Raw genomic sequence first — 20,100 nt, 5'->3', positions numbered from 1 at the left:
TGAATCTAAATAATCATAACTAGCTTTTCCCTGATGATGGTTGATTTCCATGTTTAAATATTTTATCTATGTACAAATGACAAAGACAAACTATCACACCTCACTGCTCCATATATTTCAAGGTAAAGTGTATAAGTAAACAGTGTTTTATTTAAACATGTTGAATATGTAAGAAGAGAATGGTATCTATGTGTATTCTCAAGTTTAGATACAAGCTTTTGATGTGCCAAGTATGAAGCAACAAAATCTTCACTTACAGACTTGAAGTATACAATCAAAACAGTAGCGAAGTTTTCCAAATGCTTAGGGAAGAAAGAGGATAACATTAGTGTCTGTCAACTTAAAACTACCATGAAAAATAAGTCTCTGCTATGAAAGATGAAATCAAAATATAAAGTGGGAAGCATTACTGCACTGTTTCTCTGTTATTGCTGTGGTCTTCAGTCCACAGACTGCTTTGATGCAGCTCTCCATGCTACTCTATACTGTGCAAACTTCTTCATCTCCCTCTACATACTGCAACCTACATCCTTCTGAATCTGCTTAATGTATTCATCTCTTGGTCTCCCACTACAATTTTTACCCTCCACGCTGTCCTCCAACACTAAATAGGTGATCCCTTGATGCCTCAGAACATGTTCTACCAACTGATCCCTTCTTCTTGTCAAGTTTTGCCACAAATTCTATTCAATACCTCCTCATTAGTTATGTGGTCTAACCATCTAATCTTCAGCACTCTTCTGTAGCACCACATTTCAAAAGCTTCTATTCTCTTCTTGTGTAAACTATTTACCATCCATGTTTCACTTCCATACGTGGCTGCACTCCACACAAATACTTTCAGAAACGACTTCATGGCATTTAAATCTATACTTGATCTTCGTTCTCGCCTCCCAAGCCCGGGTACCCGGGTTTGATTCCCGGTGGGATCAGGGATTTTCTCGGCCTCGTGATGACTGGGTGTTGTGTGATGTCCTTAGGTTAGTTAGGTTTAAGTATTTCTAAGTTCTCAGGGACTGATGACCATAGCTGTTAAGTCCCATAGTGCTCAGAGCCATTTGAACCATTTTATACTTGATCTTAACATATTTCTCTTCTTCAGAAACGCTTTCCTTGCCATTACCAGTCTGCATTTTATATCCTCTCTACTTCAACCATCATCAGTTATTTTGCTCCCCAAATAGCAATATTCATTTACTACTTTAAGTGTCTCATTTCCTAATCTAACTTCCTCAGCATCACCTGATTTAATTTGACTGCATGCCATTATCCTCATTTTGCTTTTGTTGATGTTCATCTTATGTCCTCCTCTCAAGACACTGTCCATTCCATTGAACTGTTGTTTAAGGTCCTTTGCTGTCTCTGACAGAATTACAATGTCATCGGCGAACCTCAAAGTTTCTATTTCTTCTCCATGGATTTTAATACCTACTCCGAATTTGGATTTTAATATCTACTCCGAATTTTTCTTTTGTTTCCTTTACTGCTTGCTCAATATACAGATTGAATAACATCAGGGAGAGGCTACAACCCTGTCTCACTCCCTTTCCAACCGCTGCTTCCCTTTCATGTCCCTCGACTCTTATAACTGCCATCTGGTTTCTGTACAAATTGTAAATAGCCTTTCGCTCCCTGTATTTTACCCTGCCACCTTCAGAATTTGAAAGAGAGTATTCCAATTAACATTGTCAAAAGCATTCTCTAAGTCTACAAATGCTAGAAATGTCAGTTTGCCTTTTCTTAATCTTTCTTCTAAGATTAGTCGTAAGGTTAGTATTGCCTCACGTGTTCCAACATTTCTACGGAATCCAAACTGATCTTCCCCGAGGTCAGCTTCTACCAGTTTTTCCATTCGTCTGTAAAGAATTCACGTTAGTATTTTGCAGCTGTCACTTATTAAACTGATAGTTCGGTAATTTTCATATCTGTCAACACCTGCTTTCTTTGGGATTAGAATTATTATATTCTTATTGAAGTCTGTGGGTATTTCGCCTGTCTCATACATCTTGCTCACCAGATGGTAGAGTTTTGTCATGACTGGCTCTCCCAAGGCCATCAGTAGTTCTAATGGATTATTGTCTACTCCCGGGGCCTTGTTTCGACTCAGGTCTTTCAGTGCTCTGTCAAACTCTTCACGCAGTATCTTATCTCCCATTTCGTCTTCATCTACATCCTCTTCCATTTCCATAATATTGTCCTCAAGTACATTGCCCTTATATAGAACCTCTATGTACTCCTTCCACAATTCTGCTTTCCCTTCTTTGCTTAGAACTGGGTTTCCATCTGAGCTCTTGATATTTATAGAAGTGGTTCTCTTTTCTCCCAATGTCTCTTTAACTTTTCTGTAGGCAGTACCTATCTTACCCCTAGTGATATATGCCTCTACATCCTTACATTTGTCCTTTAGCCATCCCTGCTTAGCCATTTTGCACTTCCTATTAATCTCATTTGATGTTTGTATTCCTTTTTGCCTGCTTCATTTACTGCAGTTGTACATTTTCTTCTTTCATCAATTAAATTCAATACTTCTTCACTTACCCAAGGACTTCTACTAGCCCTCATCTTTTTACCTACTTGATCTTCTGCTACCTTCACTATTTCATCTCTCATAACTACCCATTCTTTATCTACTGTATTTCTTTCCTCCATTCTTGTCAGTCGTTCCCTAATCCTCTCCCTGAAACTCTCTCAGCCTCTGGTTCTGTCAGTTTATCCAGGTCCCATCTCCTTAAATTCCCATCTTTTTGCAGTTTCTTCAGTTTTAATCTACAGTTCATAACCAATAGATTGTGGTCAGAGTCCACATCCGCCCCTGGAAATGTCTTACAATTTAAAACCTGGTTCCTAAATCTCTGTCTTACCATTATATAATCTATCTGAAACCTTCCAGTATCTCCAGGCCTCTTCCATGTATATAACCTTCTTTCATGAATCTTGAACCAAGTGTTATCTATGATTAAGTTATGCTCTGTGCCAAATTTTACCAGGCGGCTTCCTTTTTCATTCCTTACCCCCATTCCATATTCACCTACTACATTTCCTCCTCTTCCTTTTCCTAGGATCGAATTCCAGTCACCAATGGCTATTAAATTTTTGCTCCCTTCACTATCTGAATAATTTATTCTATCTCATCATACATTTCACCAATCTCTTCGTCATCTGCGGAGCTAGTTGGCATATATACTTGTACTACTGTGGTAGGCATGGGCTTCGTGTCTATCTTGGCCAAAATAATGTGTTCATTATGCTGATTGTAGTATCTTAATCACACTCCTATTTTTTTTATTCATTATTAAACCTACTCCTGCATTACCCCTATTTGATTTTGAATTTGTAACCCTGTAGTCACCTGACCAGAAGTCTTGTTCCTCATGCCACCAAACTTCACTAATTCCCACTATATCTAACTTTAACCTATCCATTTCCCTTTTTAAATTTTCTAACCTACTTGTCCGTTTAAGGGATCTAACATTCCATGCTCCAATCTGTAGAACGCCAGTTTTCTTTCTCCTGTTAACAACGTCCTCCTGAGTAGTCAATGCCCGGAGATCAGAATGAGGGACTATTTTACCCCCAGAATATTTTACGCAAGAGAATGCCATCATCATGTAACCATACAGTAAAGCTGCATGCCTTCAGGGAAAATTATGGCCGTAGTTTCCCCTTGCTTTCAGCTGTTCGCAGTACCAGCACAGTAAGGCTGTTTTGGTTAGTGTTACAAGGCCAGATCAGTCAATTATCCAGACTGTTGCCCCTGCAACTACTGAAAAGCTAAGCTATCTTGTCACTGTCCCTCTTCAGGAACCACAAGTTTGTCTGGCCTCTCAACAGATACCCCTCCGTCACGGTTGCAACTAGGGTACAGCAATCTGTATCACTGAGGCACACAAGCCTCCCCACCGACAGCAAGATCCATGGTTCAAGGGGAGGGGGGGGGGGGGGGGGGCGGCCCTGTTTCTCTAAGATATGAAAATTACTGTTGTACAAAATCAGTATATGTAATTGAATGAATTGCCTTTTCAAGAAGAGTGTCTTCCAGTGAAGAGACAAAAGTAAGCAGAAGGGGACTAAGGTATGTAGTTTACACATATTTGTAGTAATATCTCTTCCATACATTTATCTATTGCTAGATGAAATGAACTCACATTAAAACTAGTCATGTACAAGGTGAATATTAAACATATTTTTATAATTCAGTGTTCGCTGTCTTAGAATGACAGCATCATTAATATAGTTCAGTCTGATATAAACTGAATAGTTTATCTGAGGAGTAGGTTAATGGCAAATATTAGACTTTCCATGGCTTCTGCATGAGAAATATCATTATGTACTGATATGAAAGGCAACGAAATTTATGATACACAAAAATGTTTTTCTTCACAATGAAGCAGCACTACAAAAACATAAGATGCAATAGTGGTATGCTCATTTCAGCAATCAGTAGTGTCATTGATATTACTGCTGTTCTATTCCTACCAAATTTCAGAATAAGAATATGAAGCCTAGATTATATTTTCCTTGCAAAACCACTAGGATTTCTGAGAAATTGTTCAGATGTGTAACACTACAAAGGACGGAGCTAAGGCTGTCCATTGATGATTAAAATTACTACAGATGTTCTTTACTTAAACCAGTTAATTACAGACAACATTTCAGATGTCAAAAGTTGTTCATTATTGACTTTTACATGATGTCAACCACAGTTGGTTCCACATCAACAGTTTCTTGTCCATAAACATAGTTGTATTGACTTCAGATGTGATGGTGTGCCACTACGCAGCAGGGAAATAAAACACTGTAACTCATTAAGATCAACTGTTACAACCCTCCTGTTCCCTGCTGTACAATATAGGTATCTACTCAATCATATTACTCAGTGATCTGCTGTTCTTTCATAGGCCAGTTTATTACAGTCAACAGGTAAAATGTCTAAAACTGACTGATTATTGAGATTTTGAATGAAGCTAACCACAGCAAGTTCCATGTGTATGAATGTAGTTGTAGTAACTTCATATGTGATGGTGTGCCACTAGGAAGCAGAAAAACAGAACAGTGTAAGTCATTAAGATACTTTGTTACAAACCTCCTGTTCCCCTGCTACAAAATAACAGAGTTCAACAGGAAATCCAAGTATCTATTCAATCATCTTTCTTACTGATCTGAAACATCACTATTCAATCATCTTTCTTACTGATCTGAAACATCACTCTCTATGTAAATACATAAAAGCATTATTTTCTTTTGACCCAATGGACAATGTATGGAAGAGCATTATAGCTTGGAACTTTTCCCACACTTTTGTCTCTTACTAGCCCTGTAATAGACGTTCAACATATTTGCTGATTTCATTTTTAAATAACAACATTCACATTACCTGTAATGCAGTCTATTTCCGAAATTACAAAAACTGCTCCAGGTATATAAGATTTTCCCAAATGTGAAAAACTGTCCCAAGGTGTGACGTGATCATTCATCTATTGCATCTATTGTCAAATATTATATTCAGATTGAAAAGGGCTAACATTAAAAAATCTTGTTAGCACTGCATGTAATAATCTGTGTGTTACATTATCACTCCAGTACATACCAATAAAATTGGAAGTTAATCAAATTAAGAATAAGTATTACATAAAACTTTATAAAAGCTAAACAAGTTTTATCAAAAGCCATTAGAAATCAACAAAAATCGCATGAAACCATTATAAAATCTATGATTTCTGCATGTGGAAGCACTATTAGGTTCTGATGTAAAAATTCTGGGAATTGCTGAGCTATAGTAATATTTATGCTATACTAATCTAATAATAACAACACATAAATGGAATACTGGTTCCAAATGAAACTCTTTCTGAAACTGGTATTGTATTGCTGTTACCATCAGGGACACAATAAGTAAGGCATGTACTACGAATATGTATATAATGTGAAATCTCTTCTTAAATAAACCATTTCAGTTACTGAGATATACAGGGTGAGCACAAAGTCTTGCCCTGATTATAACAATTTATTACAGAATAACAGTTTGACATAATAATTTACATTTGATGCCGTTACATAGGTTAGCATTACTAGTTCTTTTTAAGACCACTTACATTAGTAAACCGCAACATGTGCTCCCTTGGTAGCTCAAGAATTTCAAGGGAGTTTTCCAGTTCCCACCAGGTGTTTTGTAACATGTGTTCTGTCACAGCACCCACAGCAGCTTGTATCCTAGCCTTCAGTTAATTGACGTCAGCAATTGGTGTGACGAAGACTCTGTTCTTGATATAGCCCCAGAAAAAAAAGTCAAGATGCATAATGTCTGGAGAGCAGGGTGGCCAGGGTGTTGGACCATTCCTTCCAGTCCACCAATCTGGAAATGTCTCATCCAGGAAATCATGTACTATCAAAGCCCAGTGTGTGTGTGTGTGTGTGTGTGTGTGTGTGTGTGTGTGTGTGTGTGTGTGTGTGTGTGTTGCTGGAAAATTATCCATGGTTGATATTCTTCTAACTGTGGGGCTTTGACAGTGTGTGGTTTCCTGGATGAAACATTTCCAGATCGGTGAATTGGTAGTGTCTCCGCATACCGCAGCACGCGACAAGGGCTTGCAGACGATAATCGAGTGGATCTTTGGTGTGACGTCATAAGCGAGTGACTGCGTGTGAGATCGCTCTCCAAGTTTTTATATATTTTTAGGTTTCAGATACATATTTTAACGGTTTTTGTGAAAATATTTAATATAAAAGTAACGTATTAGTGGTTTCTTCATTCACCTCTGCCTTTCTTGTGTTGTGACCTGATATTTGTGAGTGTTTCGTATCGAGCAACTTAACCTCTTGCCTGTGTTTACATTCCGCGCTGACCAGTTGCAGCTGTAGCGGCGCTTCGAAAGCTAAGTACTAATTAATTGTTTGTGTATAGTGGTTTATTTAGGAACTTTAGTAGTCTTCAACCGGTGTTCTTGGTGTTTTCTGGTGAAATAATTTCAGAAGAACCTTTTGGGAACTGTTTTCAGCTTCGTTACTGTGTCATTAGACGTTTGATTCTCTTTCTGTATTAGTCTTTTGTTATATTCACATTTGTTGTTTATTAATACTGTTAATAATAGTAGTTACTTCCCTTGTAGAGTAAGTTTGTGATTATTGTAGTCAGGTTTTTAACATCTTCTTATTATAGTAGTAGCGGAACTTAGAAAAAGTAAAATTTTACCATGAGTGAGAAGTGTGGGCTTTGCCGTAGGTTCGTGAGTAGTGGATTATGGTGTGAGACTTGTTTGAAGTATTTTCACTGGGGGGAATGCAGTGGGGAAGCCAGTGGGCATTCTGGTGAGATCCTCTCCTGGAACTGCAGGTTATGTAGCAAGAGTAAGTTGATAGAGGAGCAGGAGCGTAAGATCTGTGCCCTTCAGGTGCAGTTAAAAAACGCACAGGAGGAGCTAGATAGGATGAGGAGGGAGAAGGGGGTTGGGGAATGGGAGCTGGCTGTTGGCAAGGGATCTGCTAGGAGAAGAAGATTTTCAGATAGTTTTACTATTGGTGTTTACAATAGATATGACCAACTGTCAGAATCTAGTGGAGAGGAATCTCTAGTAGCTGTAGATGTAGGAAGTATGCAGCAGACCTCAGTAGTTACGGTGGCTAGAACAGTTGCAAAGTCGAAGAGGAAGAAGAAGGTTCTGCTGTTAGGTAGTTCTCATGGCAGAGGTGTAGTCCAGCAGTTGCAGGAAGTGCTGGGGAGTGAGTACCAGGTCACCAGCACTGTGAAGCCTAATGCAGGATTGGCTCAGGTGACTGTTAACATAGGGGGATTATGTAGGGATTTTACTAAAGAGGATCAGGTAGTGATTGTGGGTGGGGCTGGTAATATTATTGATAGGGATGGGGAGTATAACATAGATGGTGACCTGGAAAAGATACTCAGACTGGCAACACGAATGTGCATTTCGTGGAACTGTTTCAGCGACACGATTGGCCTCATCTTAATACAGCCGTCAGGTGTAATAACATGAGACTTGGGGGTGCGCTGATGACAGAAAGTATGTGTCACATTTTAGTGGTGTCGGTGGAGTCTATCAGCAGGACGGGTTTCACTATACATGGCCTGCACCTTAACAGGTATGGGAAGGGGAGGTTGGCAAAGCTTATAGATGACAGCATAGGTGGGGTTGATGGGATCACTCATGGGAAAATTCCTGCAGTAGTGGGTGTTAGAGCTGCACCTTTTTTAGATTGAAGTCAGCTGATAGGTATTCCTGCTTAAGGGAAGTCTCTCTAACAAAGAAACGACTCTTGACAAAGCTTAGGTATCCGAATAACGAGGGAATTAGTATATTTCATCAAAATATACAAGGTATTAGAGATAAAGTTAGTGAACTGCTTATAGATGTTGACTCTGAATTTATTGGTATATCTGAACACTTCTTAAATAAGGAGATAATTCAGAGGCTTCCTTTGCCAGGATACAGGTTGGCTGGCAGCTTTTTGAGGAGCTTTTTGCGGTGTGGGGGAGTAGCCATGTATGTGAAAAACGGCATCCCATTTGAGTCAATTGATGTTTCAAAGTACTGCACTGAAAAGGTGTTTGAATGTGGTGCAGGTGTGGTTAAATTTAACGGAGCTAAACTTCTAACTGTTGTTATTTATAGATCCCCAGACTCCGATTTCACAACATTTTTGCTAAAGCTAGAGGAGGTTCTTGGTTCACTTTATAGGAAATACAAAAAGTTAGTTATATGTGGTGACTTCAATATTAATTGTATAAGTGATTGTGCAAAGAAGAGGATGCTGGTAGACCTCTTTAATTCATATAATTTTATGCAAACTGTATTCTTTCCAACGAGAGTGCAAGGGAACAGTAGAACAACCATAGACAACATTTTTGTTCATTCCTCATTACTAGAAGGGCATTCTGTTAGCAAAAAGACGAATGGCTTTTCAGATCATGATGCACAAATTTTAACTCTAAAAGGTTTTTGTGCTGCAACACGTGTTAAATATATTCATCAGCTGTTTAGGAAAGCTGATCCAGCTGCTGTAGAGACCTTTGTAAACCTTATCAAGGAACAAGAGTGGCAAGATGTTTATAGCGCTGATACAGTAGACAATAAATATAATGCTTTTCTCAAGACTTTTCTCATGCTATTTGAAAGTTGCTTTCCGTTAGAATGTTCAAAACTGGGTACTAGCACAAACAGGCAGCCTGGGTGGCTGACTAGAGGGATAAGAATATCTTGTAGAACAAAGTGGCAATTATATCAAAACGTTAGAAACAGTCAAAATCTAAATGCAGCAGCCCATTACAAACAGTATTTTAAGGCGCTTAAAAATGTTATTAGGAAGGCAAAAAGTATGTGGTATGCAGATAGAATAGCTAAGTCTCGGGATAAAATTAAAACCATATGGTCAGTCATAAAGGAAGTGGCTGGTCTGCAGAGACAGGTCGAGGATATAGAATCAGTGCATAGTGGGAATGTCCATGTTACTGATAAGTCGCATATATGTACAGTATTTAATAATCACTTTCTGAATATAGCAGGTGAACTAAACAGAAACCTAGTCCCAACAGGGAATCATATAGCGCTCTTAGAAAAAAGTGTTCCAAGACTGTTACCTGAAATGCTCCTTCATGATACTGACAAGAGGGAGATTGAGTTAATAATTAAATCACTAAAGACCAAGAACTCTCATGGATATGACAGGGTATCTAGCAGAATACTGAAGTATTGTTCTATGTATGTTAGCCTAGTACTTAGCCATATCTGTAACTTTTCCTTTAGGAGTGGTTGGTTTCCTGACCGATTAAAGTACTCAGTAGTGAAGTCACTTCATAAAAAGGGAGACATTGATAATGTTGACAATTTTAGACCCATTTCTATGCCATTGGTGTTTGCTAAAGTTATCGAGAAGGTTGTATATACAAGGTTACTGGAACATTTAAATTCACATAATTTGCTGTCAAATGTTCAGTTTGGTTTTAGAAATGCTTTAACAACTGAAAATGCTATATTCTCTTTTCTCTGTGAGGTTTTGGACGGATTAAATAAAAGGTTGTGAACGCTAGGTGTTTTCTTTGATTTAACGAAGGCTTTTGACTGTGTTGACCACAAAATATTACTGCAGAAGTTGGACCATTATGGAGTAAGGGGAGTAGCTTATAATTGGTTCGCCTCTTACTTTAAGAACAGAAAGCAGAAGGTAATTCTCCACAATATTGAGAGTGGTAGTGATGTTCAGTCCCAATGGGGCACTGTTAAGTGGAGCGTTCCCCAAGGGTCGGTGCTGGGGCCACTGCTGTTTCTTATTTATGTAAATGATATGCCTTCTAGTATTACAGGTGATTCAAAACTATTTCTGTTTGCTGATGACACCAGCTTGATAGTGAAGGATCTTGTGTGTAATATTGAAACAGTAACAATTAATGTAGTTCATGAAATAAGTTCGTGGCTTGTGGAAAATAATTTGATGCTAAATCACAGTAAGACTAAGTTTTTACAGTTTCTAACTCACAATTCAACAGGAACCGATATTTTGATCAGACAGAATGGGCATATTATAAGCGAGACAGAACAGTTCAAGTTCCTAGGCATTCGGATAGATAGTAAGCTGTTGTGGAAAGCCCATGTCTAGGATCTTGTTCAGAAACTAAATGCTGTTTTATTTACCATTAGAACAGTATCTGAAATAAGTGACACTTCAACACGAAAAGTAGTCTACTTTGCATATTTTCATACACTTATGTCGCATGGTATTATTTTTTGGGGTAATTCTTCTGATTCAAAGAGGGTATTTTTGGCTCAAAAACGGGCTGTTCGAGCTATATGTTGTGTAAGTTCGAGAACTTCTTGTCGACCCCTATTCAATAGTCTGGGAATTCTGACATTGCCCTCACAGGAAGAAAACCAATGTGCACTCCGTGTGCATACCGGGGGGAGTCATTCCAGATGTGGAAAGGGTCCTTCCGGATGCCATGAAGGGTACAGGGTGCACCCATCTGCAGGTGGTCGCTCATGTCGGCACCAATGATATGTGTCGCTATGGATCGGAGGAAATCCTCTCTGGCTTCCGGCGGCTATCTGATTTGGTGAAGACTGCCAGTCTCGCTAGCGGGACGAAAGCAGAGCTCACCATCTGCAGCATCGTCGACAGGACTTGCCCAAGGCAAGAGCCAAGTGGAGGGTCTGAATCAGACGCTGAGACGGTTCTGCGACCATGTGGGCTGCATATTCCTCGACTTGCGCCATAGGGTGGTGGGGTTTCGGGTTCCGCTGGATAGGTCAGGAGTCCACTACATGCAACAAGTGGCTACACGGGTAGCAGGGGTTGTGTGGCATGGGCTGGGCGGTTTTTTAGGTTAGATGGCCTTGGGCAAGTACAGAAAGGGCAACAGCCTCAACGGGTGCGGGGCAAAGTCAGGACATGCGGGGACCTAGCAGCAATCGGTATTGTAATTGTCAACTGTCGAAGCTGCGTTGGTAAAGTACCGGAACTTCAAGCGCTGATAGAAAGCACCGAAGCTGAAATCGTTATAGGTACAGAAAGCTGGCTGAAGCCAGAGATAAATTCTGCCGAAATTTTTACAAAGGTACAGACGGTGTTTAGAAAGGATAGATTGCATGCAACCGGTGGTGGAGTGTTCGTCGCTGTTAGTAGTAGTTTATCCTGTAGTGAAGTAGAAGTGGATAGTTCCTGTGAATTATTATGGGTGGAGGTTACACTCAACAACCGAGCTAGATTAATAATTGGCTCCTTTTACCGACCTCCCGACTCAGCAGCATTAGTGGCAGAACAACTGAGAGAAAATTTGGAATACATTTCACATAAATTTTCTCAGCATGTTATAGTCTTAGGTGGAGATTTCAATTTACCAGATATAGACTGGGACACTCAGATGTTTAGGACGGGTGGTAGGGACAGAGCATCGAGTGACATTATACTGAGTGCACTATCCGAAAATTACCTCGAGCAATTAAACAGAGAACTGACTCGTGGAGATAACATCTTAGACCTACTGATAACAAACAGACCCGAACTTTTCGACTCTGTATGTGCAGAACAGGGAATCAGTGATTATAAGGCCGTTGCAGCATCCCTGAATATGGAAGTTAATTGGAATATAAAAAAAGGAAGGAAGGCTTATCTGTTTAGCAAGAGTAATAGAAGGCAGATTTCAGACTACCTAACAGATCAAAACGAAAATTTCTGTTCCGACACTGACAATGTTGAGTGTTTATGGAAAAAGTTCAAGGCAATCGTAAAATGCGTTTTAGACAGGTACGTGCTGAGTAAAACTGTGAGGGACGGGAAAAGCCCACCGTGGTACAACAACAAATTTAAGAAACTACTGTGAAAGCAAAGAGAGCTTCACTCCAAGTTTAAATGCAGCCAAAACCTCTCAGACAAACAGAAGCTAAACGATGTCAAAGTTAGCGTAAGGAGGGCTATGCGTGAAGCGTTCGGTGAAATCGAAAGTAAAATTCTATGTACCGACTTGACAGAAAATCCTAGGAAGTTCTGGTCTTACGTTAAATCAGTAAGTGGCTCGAAACAGCATATCCAGACACTCCGGGATGATGATGGCATTGAAACAGAGGATGACACGCGTAAAGCTGAAATACTAAACACCTTTTTCCAAAGCTGTTTCGCAGAGGAAGACCGCACTGCAGTTCGTTCTCTAAATCCTCACACAAATGAAAAAATGGCTGACATCGAAATAAGTGTCCAAGGAATAGAAAAGCAACTGGAATCACTCAACAGAGGAAAGTCCACTGGACCTGATGGGATACCAATTCGATTCTACACAGAGTACGCGAAAGAACTTGCCCCCCTTCTAACAGCCGTGTACCGCAAGTCTCTAGAGGAACGGAGGGTTCCAAATGATTGGAAAAGAGCACAGGTAGTCCCAGTCTTCAAGAAGGGTCGTCGAGCAGATGCGCAAAACTATAGACCTATATCTCTGATGTCGATCTATTGTAGAATTTTAGAACATGTTTTTCGCTCGAGTATCATGTCTATTTTGGAAACCCAGAATCTACTATGTAGGAATCAACATGGATTCCGGAAACAGTGATCGTGTGAGGCCCAACTCGCTTTATTTGTTTATGAGACCCAGAAAATATTAGATACAGACTCCCAGGTAGATGCTATTTTTCTTGACTTCCGGAAGGCGTTCGATACAGTTCCGCACTGTCACCTGATAAACAAAGTAAGAGCCTACGGAATATCAGACCAACTGTGTGGCTGGATTGAAGAGTTTTTAGCAAACAGAACAAAGCATGTTGTTATCAATGGAGAGGTGTCTACAGACGTTAAGGTAACCTCTGGCGTGCCACAGGGGAGTGTTATGGGACCATTGCTTTCCACAATATGTGTAAATGACCTAGTGGATAGTGTCAGAAGTTCCATGCGGCTTTTCGCGGATGATGCTGTAATATACAGAGAAGTTGCAGCATTAGAAAATTGTAGCGAAATGCAGGAAGATCTGCAGCAGATAGGCACTTGGTGCAGGGAGTGGCAACTGTCCCTTGACATAGACAAATGTAATGTATTGCGAATACATAGAAAGAAGGATCCTTTATTGTATGACTATACGATAGCGGAACAAACACTGGTAGCAGTTACTTGTGTAAAATATCTGGGAGTATGCGAGCGGAACGATTTGAAGTGGAATGATCATATAAAATTAATTGTTGGTAAGGCGGGTACCAGGTTGAGATTCATTGGGAGAGTGCTTAGAAAATGTAGTCCATCAACAAAGGAGGTGGCTTACAAAACACTCGTTCGACCTATACTTGAGTATTGCTCATCAGTGTGGGATCCGTACCAGATCGGGTTGACAGAGGGGGTAGAGAAGATCCAAAGAAGAATGGCGCGTTTCGTCACAGGGTTATTTGGTAACCATGATAGCGTTACAGAGATGTTTAATAAACTCAAGTGGCAGACTCTGCAAGAGAGGCGCTCTGCATCGCGTTGTAGCTTGCTGTCCAGGTTTCGAGCGGGTGCGTTTCTGGATGAGGTATCGAATATATTGCTTCCCCCTACTTATACCTCCCGAGGAGATCACGAATGTAAAATTAGAGAGATTAGAGTGCGCACGGAGGCTTTCAGACAGTTGTTCTTCCCGCGAACCATACGCGACTGGAACAGGAAAGGGAGGTAATGACAGTGGCACGTAAAGTGCCCTCCGCCACACACCGTTGGGTGGCTTGCGGAGTATAAATGTAGATGTAGATGTAGTATATATTTTCTTTAATGTCGTTTGTTGTTAGCAATATTAACCTATTCCCAAGAGTTAGCAGCTTTCACTCAGCTAATACTAGGCAGAAATCAAATCTGCATGTGGAATGCACTTCCTTGACTCTTGTGCAGAAAGGAGTGCAGTATTCTGCTGCATCCATTTTCAATAAGCTACCACAAGAACTCAAAAATCTTAGCAGTTGCCCAAACTCTTTTAAGTCTAAACTGAAGAGTTTCCTCATGGCTCACTCCTTCTATTTTGTCGAGGAGCTCCTGGAAGAGCTAAAAAATTAAGCAAATTCTAGTGTTACATTGTTGATTTTCTTTATTTAAACTTACAATTTGTCACCTGAATATGTTTTTTTATATTTCATTTTATCTGTTTCTAATATCGTGTTATAATTTCATGTATTGACTCGTTCCATGACCTTGGAGACTTCTCCTTAATTTGGTCCCACAGAACAATAAATAAATAAATAAAAATAAATAAAGGAACGGTCCAACAAAAAAATGGCTCTGAGCACTATGGGACTCAACATCTTAGGTCATAAGTCCCCTAGAACTTAGAACTACTTAAACCTAACCAACCTAAGGACATCACACACACCCATGCCCGAGGCAGGATTCGAACCTGCGACCGTAGCAGTCCCGCGGTTCCGGACTCCAGCGCCAGAACCGCACGGCCACCACGGCCGGCGAACGGTCCAACACCCTTGCCACCCTGCTCTCCTGACAATATGACCCTTGACTTTTTTTTTTTCTAGGGCTATATCAAGGATAGAGTCTTCGTCACACCAGATGCTGGCATTGACAAACTGAAGGCCAGGATACAAGCTGCTGTGGGCACTGTGACAGAGCACGTGTTACAAAACACCTGGCAGGAACTGGAATATCGCCTCGACATTCTCCGTGCTACCAAGGGAGCACATGTTGAGGTTTACTAACGTAAGTGCTCTTGAAAAAAACTAGTAACACTAAACTATGTAATGGCATCAAATGTAAATTATTATATCAAATAGTTATTCTGTAATAAATTGTTATAATTAGGGCAAGACTTGGTGCTCACCTTGTATTTCTGTAGATGTATAACAGCAGGAAGCCCTTGGCTCAGGTCTCTCAGTGATATTTGACATAGAAACACATGATCATTTCTTACACCTGTTTTCTATATCAGAGACATAAAAATGTTAAAAGCTGTCTTCTCACTGTCCATTTAGAAGACAGAAATCAAAGGTTATTTTTCAAGTAACAACTATTTATCTACAAGCACAGTTGTAGTTACTAGAGATGTGATGGTGTGACAGTAGGCTAGTGTGATCAGAGGGTCTCATCACTTTTGTGTACGCAATTAGGAACTACTGATTTCAACCTGAACATTGACTAATTTAGAAAAAAATTCTTACTATTCCCACTCTAGACAATTTCTCAAGCATTTTATTCAGTGTTCTGGAGCACAATTAACAATGCAGGCACAAAAAAAGCATTACTTATCTTTAACACAACAGAAAACATTTGATTAACATATCTCTGTTCATATTAGAAAATCTTGTATTTCTCCTATTAACAGTTGTATTGCATATCTGTCTGGTTGAGTGAAAAGTGAGAATGTGGCCTCAAGTGACCAAAGGGAATAAATATCAAACTCAGTTGTCAGTTGTGTTGCTAGGTGACATGTGTGAATATAAAACAGGTGTCCTCAGTTATATTATATAGGTTACTGTGCAAGTGGACTCATGTAGAATTTCCATGACATATTGAGCTCTATTTTAAGTATTCAGAAGTGCAAGCCATTGACATGGAACAGTGACAAAGTTTTTCCAATTTCACTCCACTTAATACTTTCAGACTTACACAAAAATGTAGTAATGTGGAATCCATTACAACATCTACTATAATAAAGATATTACAATAAGACACAAGAGATTTTACAAAATATTTCTCTCGGTACTGATAACAATTCATCTCATAAATCTAAAAAATCATAATCAGGTTTTTTCTGATAGATGGTGGATATCCATGTTCAAATAATTCACCATGCATAAATGACAGAGAAAAACTATCACACCACATTGCTTCGTGTATTTCAAGATAAAGTGTAAAAGTAGACAGCACTTTTATTTAAACATGATGAATGTGCAACAGAAGAATGATAACAATGTATACTGTTAAGCAATACAATGAGAAAGTGGTTGGTTTGGATACATGCTTTTGATGTACTTAGTATGAAGCAACGAACTCTTCACTTACAGATGTGGACTACACATTCAAAAAAGTAGCAACTTTTTTTCCAACACCTAGGGAAGGAAGATGATAATGTTAGTGTCTGTGAATGTAGAACTAGCATGATAAACAGGTCTCTCCTTTAATATATAAAATCAAAATATAAAGCAAGAACATTACTGGTCCATTTCTCCAAGAATTGAATATAACTGTCATACAAAATTAACATCTGTTACTGAAGGAACTGCCTTTTCAAGAATAGTGTCTTCCAGTGAAGGCACAGAAGTAAGCAGGAGAGTAAGGTAAGTGGTTTACACACATCTGCAATTATTTTTCTTCCATATGTTTAACTAGTGCCACAAAAAGTGAACTACAATAAAAATAGGCGCATATGAGGTGAATACTAAACAAAAGTTTATTACACACAATTCAGTGTCTAACAATGACTACCTCCTTGATTTTGTTAAGTCATATAAACTGAATTGTTTATCTGAAAGGAATACTAAATGAGAATATCAGATGAACTATGGCTTCTGCATGAAGGAATATCATTATGAACTGCTATGAAAGAAAGGACTTTATGATACACAAGAATAATTCTGTTACACTAATGCACAGCAATAACACAAAACACAGCATAGTGATAGCTTACTAAGCTTATTTCTGCAACTAGTATTTCCATTGGTGTCACAGTTGTTCCATCCCTAAATAATCTTTGAACATGAGCATGCACAGTACCGTATATATTCATCGCAAAAATACTAGAATTAATTAGAAGTTGTCATACGATGCGTAACAAGAGAAAGCACTAATCACAGGTCACTCATTGATAATTAACACTGCAGTCAACAGTTAAAACGCCAAAAGCTGATACATTATTGAAATTTTGGATGAAGCCAACCACAGCTGGTTCCACAGTCAAGAGTTCCATGTCTATGAATGTAGTTGTAGTAACTTCATATGCACTGGTGTGGCACTAGGCAGTAAAAAACAGAAGAGTGTAACTCATTAAGATTCATTGTTACAGCCTTTCTTTTCTCCTTCTACTCAATAACAATGTTCAACAGGACATCCATGTATAGAACAATCACATTTCTTAGTGATTTGTAACATCACTTTCTATGCAAACACACAAAAGCATTATTTCATTTTGACTCAATGAACAATTTTTAATTAACTTATCTGTATAGAAGAGTGTTGTAGCTTCACACACTTTTCATACTTGCACCTCTTGTGAGCCCCATAATAGAAGTTTAATATATTTTCTGATTGCATTTGGAAGTAATAGCATACACTTTACATGTGATGCACTATTTTTGTCAAATTACAAAGCTACTACAAATATGTAAGATTTTTTCAAATGTGAAAAACTGGTCAGGGTACAACATGGTCATGTACCTACCAATAAATATTCTTTTCAGATTTAAAATTACTGAAATTGGTAAAATCTTATTAATACTCCATATAATAATCTATGTGTTACATTATCACTCTACTACATGTCAATAATTAGGCAGTCAATCAAATGAAGAGGAAGTATTATCAAAGCCTAGATAAAAGTTAACAGAAGCAATTGGAATCCAATGCAGATTGCCATTTCTGAAATGGGGAAATATGTGATAACATTAAAGAAACTCATTTCACTGGGTATGTGCTTGAAGCTAAATAGACCTTCTATTCCAATGGGCAAGGTGATGCACAACACAAAGTGTGGCTTAACTATTCACATGTTAGGCAATTAGCTATAAAAAATTACAGAATTTTACTCACCATAAAACAAGTTAACTGTACAATAACAATAATTTCAAAATAGCTTTAATTTATTAACAACACTTAAACGTGTAGAACTCATAATATTTACAAATGCTCCACAAAACAACCTCGTGTCTCACAAGAACAAAAACAGTAGAAAACACAAGAAACTGCTTAAGGACATCTCCTCCATGCTGTCCTTCATGTCATTATAAAATGGATCACTAGACTGAAACACCAAACAGGGAACATCGTATGTTCCTGGGTATACTTTCACACTTTTCCACTACTAAACTATTAGAGAATATTGGTGGAGTTCATTTCAACACCAAGAGAGTCCATCAGAAAATGTTCCTTGAACTAAACAAATAGCACAAATACTAGATACAGCTGTTTACTATACTGCTATGTGAAACTTTCCATTGTCAGATAGTATATACTCAGTTATTTACGTTGTTCTATTGGACTCATGGAGCTGTTTGATTTCATACTTAAATTTAATGACATACCCATTCTATACTTGTTTTACTAAGAACAATTTGCAGGTGTTAAAATCCAGGTTAAGTATTAAGTCTCGCAACCATCATACTTCGAATAATGCCAAAGCTTTTCCCATTTCACTCCAGTTAATATATTCAGGTTTATGAACTAATTTATTAATGCCTCATCCTGTTATACAATCTTTTTAATATTTACATTATGTATAAAACACAGCAAATTTTAGAATAATCTAGTACCAATATCGATGACATTTCATTTAAAAAATCTGTATAGGTATTACTGAGCCATGGCTGATATCAGTTTCTAAATACTTCATCTGTTATTAACTCATGAGGCCAAAATATTAAATGATTGAAAGTACAAGATGGAATAGCAATAATATTATATAAAGGATAAATTACTAATCATCATAAAGGGGGTATGTTGTGTTGATAACAGGCACACCAAAAAGACTGTCATGCATTTGTTGCCCAGCATCTTCAGACTGTCAGGCTTGTGTTTGCACACAGTTGACATAACATGAGCACACAGTATATAGAATACTCTTTTTAGAGATATTTCAACAGCATAATGTATCATATACATGAATTTAGAAAATAAGGGATCCTAACATGGCACCTTCAGGCATTTCATGTTTTACATCACTAATTGTTGACACCATCTGTTTTGAGCAACACAAATTAACTCCCATTCTCACATATGATTTTATCAGTTCATACACAGTTCCACTAATAACTGGGTTCTATTACTTTTAATATAGTGATGGTGGCAAAACTAAACATGTTTTCCAAATCAAGGAACAATCTAGTAAGATACCGCTTGTTCTCTGTTGTTCCAGTTACTATTCTGTCTATTAACTGTGCTCCTCAAAAGTCATGATGGGTCAGACTGCACTCCATTACAGTTGTAGCAGCACCACCGTTTACAATGGGAAAAGGTTATCTTTGGTGTAATATTTCAGAGCACACAAGTTACAACCAGGAGTGGGACTGTTGACAGTAAGTTATGCTACCAGCGCTTGCAAAGTAGAATGGAGGCCACAGGGCTGCAGACCTGCTGAAAAGAGTAAGTGCAGCGGTTTGCATGGTGCAAGTTACAGGCAGAAGGGGCCCACTGGTGCAACCCATGTGTTATGAGTACGTGATTCGGAGCAATGCATTAGCAAAACAGAGGCGCACAGCCACTCATAACTAGGTGCCAGTTCACTAACAAGGCATTCAAGTGTGAGAGGTCTCCTGGACAGCGGGGCGTGTCACACCATTGGCTACACGCAACAGCAGATGGGGTGCCAGTGTTCCCATCCATGGCAGGTCACTAGTTCGACCCTCTGAGGCCAACATGGGGTCCGCAGCCAGCCAGCGGTGAGCTACACCATGGTTTGCCACTGCAGGCAATCTTGTTGGCTCCCAACACATG

The sequence above is a fragment of the Schistocerca nitens genome, chromosome 3 (genome assembly GCF_023898315.1).
Source record: "Schistocerca nitens isolate TAMUIC-IGC-003100 chromosome 3, iqSchNite1.1, whole genome shotgun sequence".
In the NCBI taxonomy this organism is placed as follows: Eukaryota; Metazoa; Arthropoda; class Insecta; order Orthoptera; family Acrididae; genus Schistocerca; species Schistocerca nitens.
Note: the sequence above shows the minus strand (reverse complement) of the source record.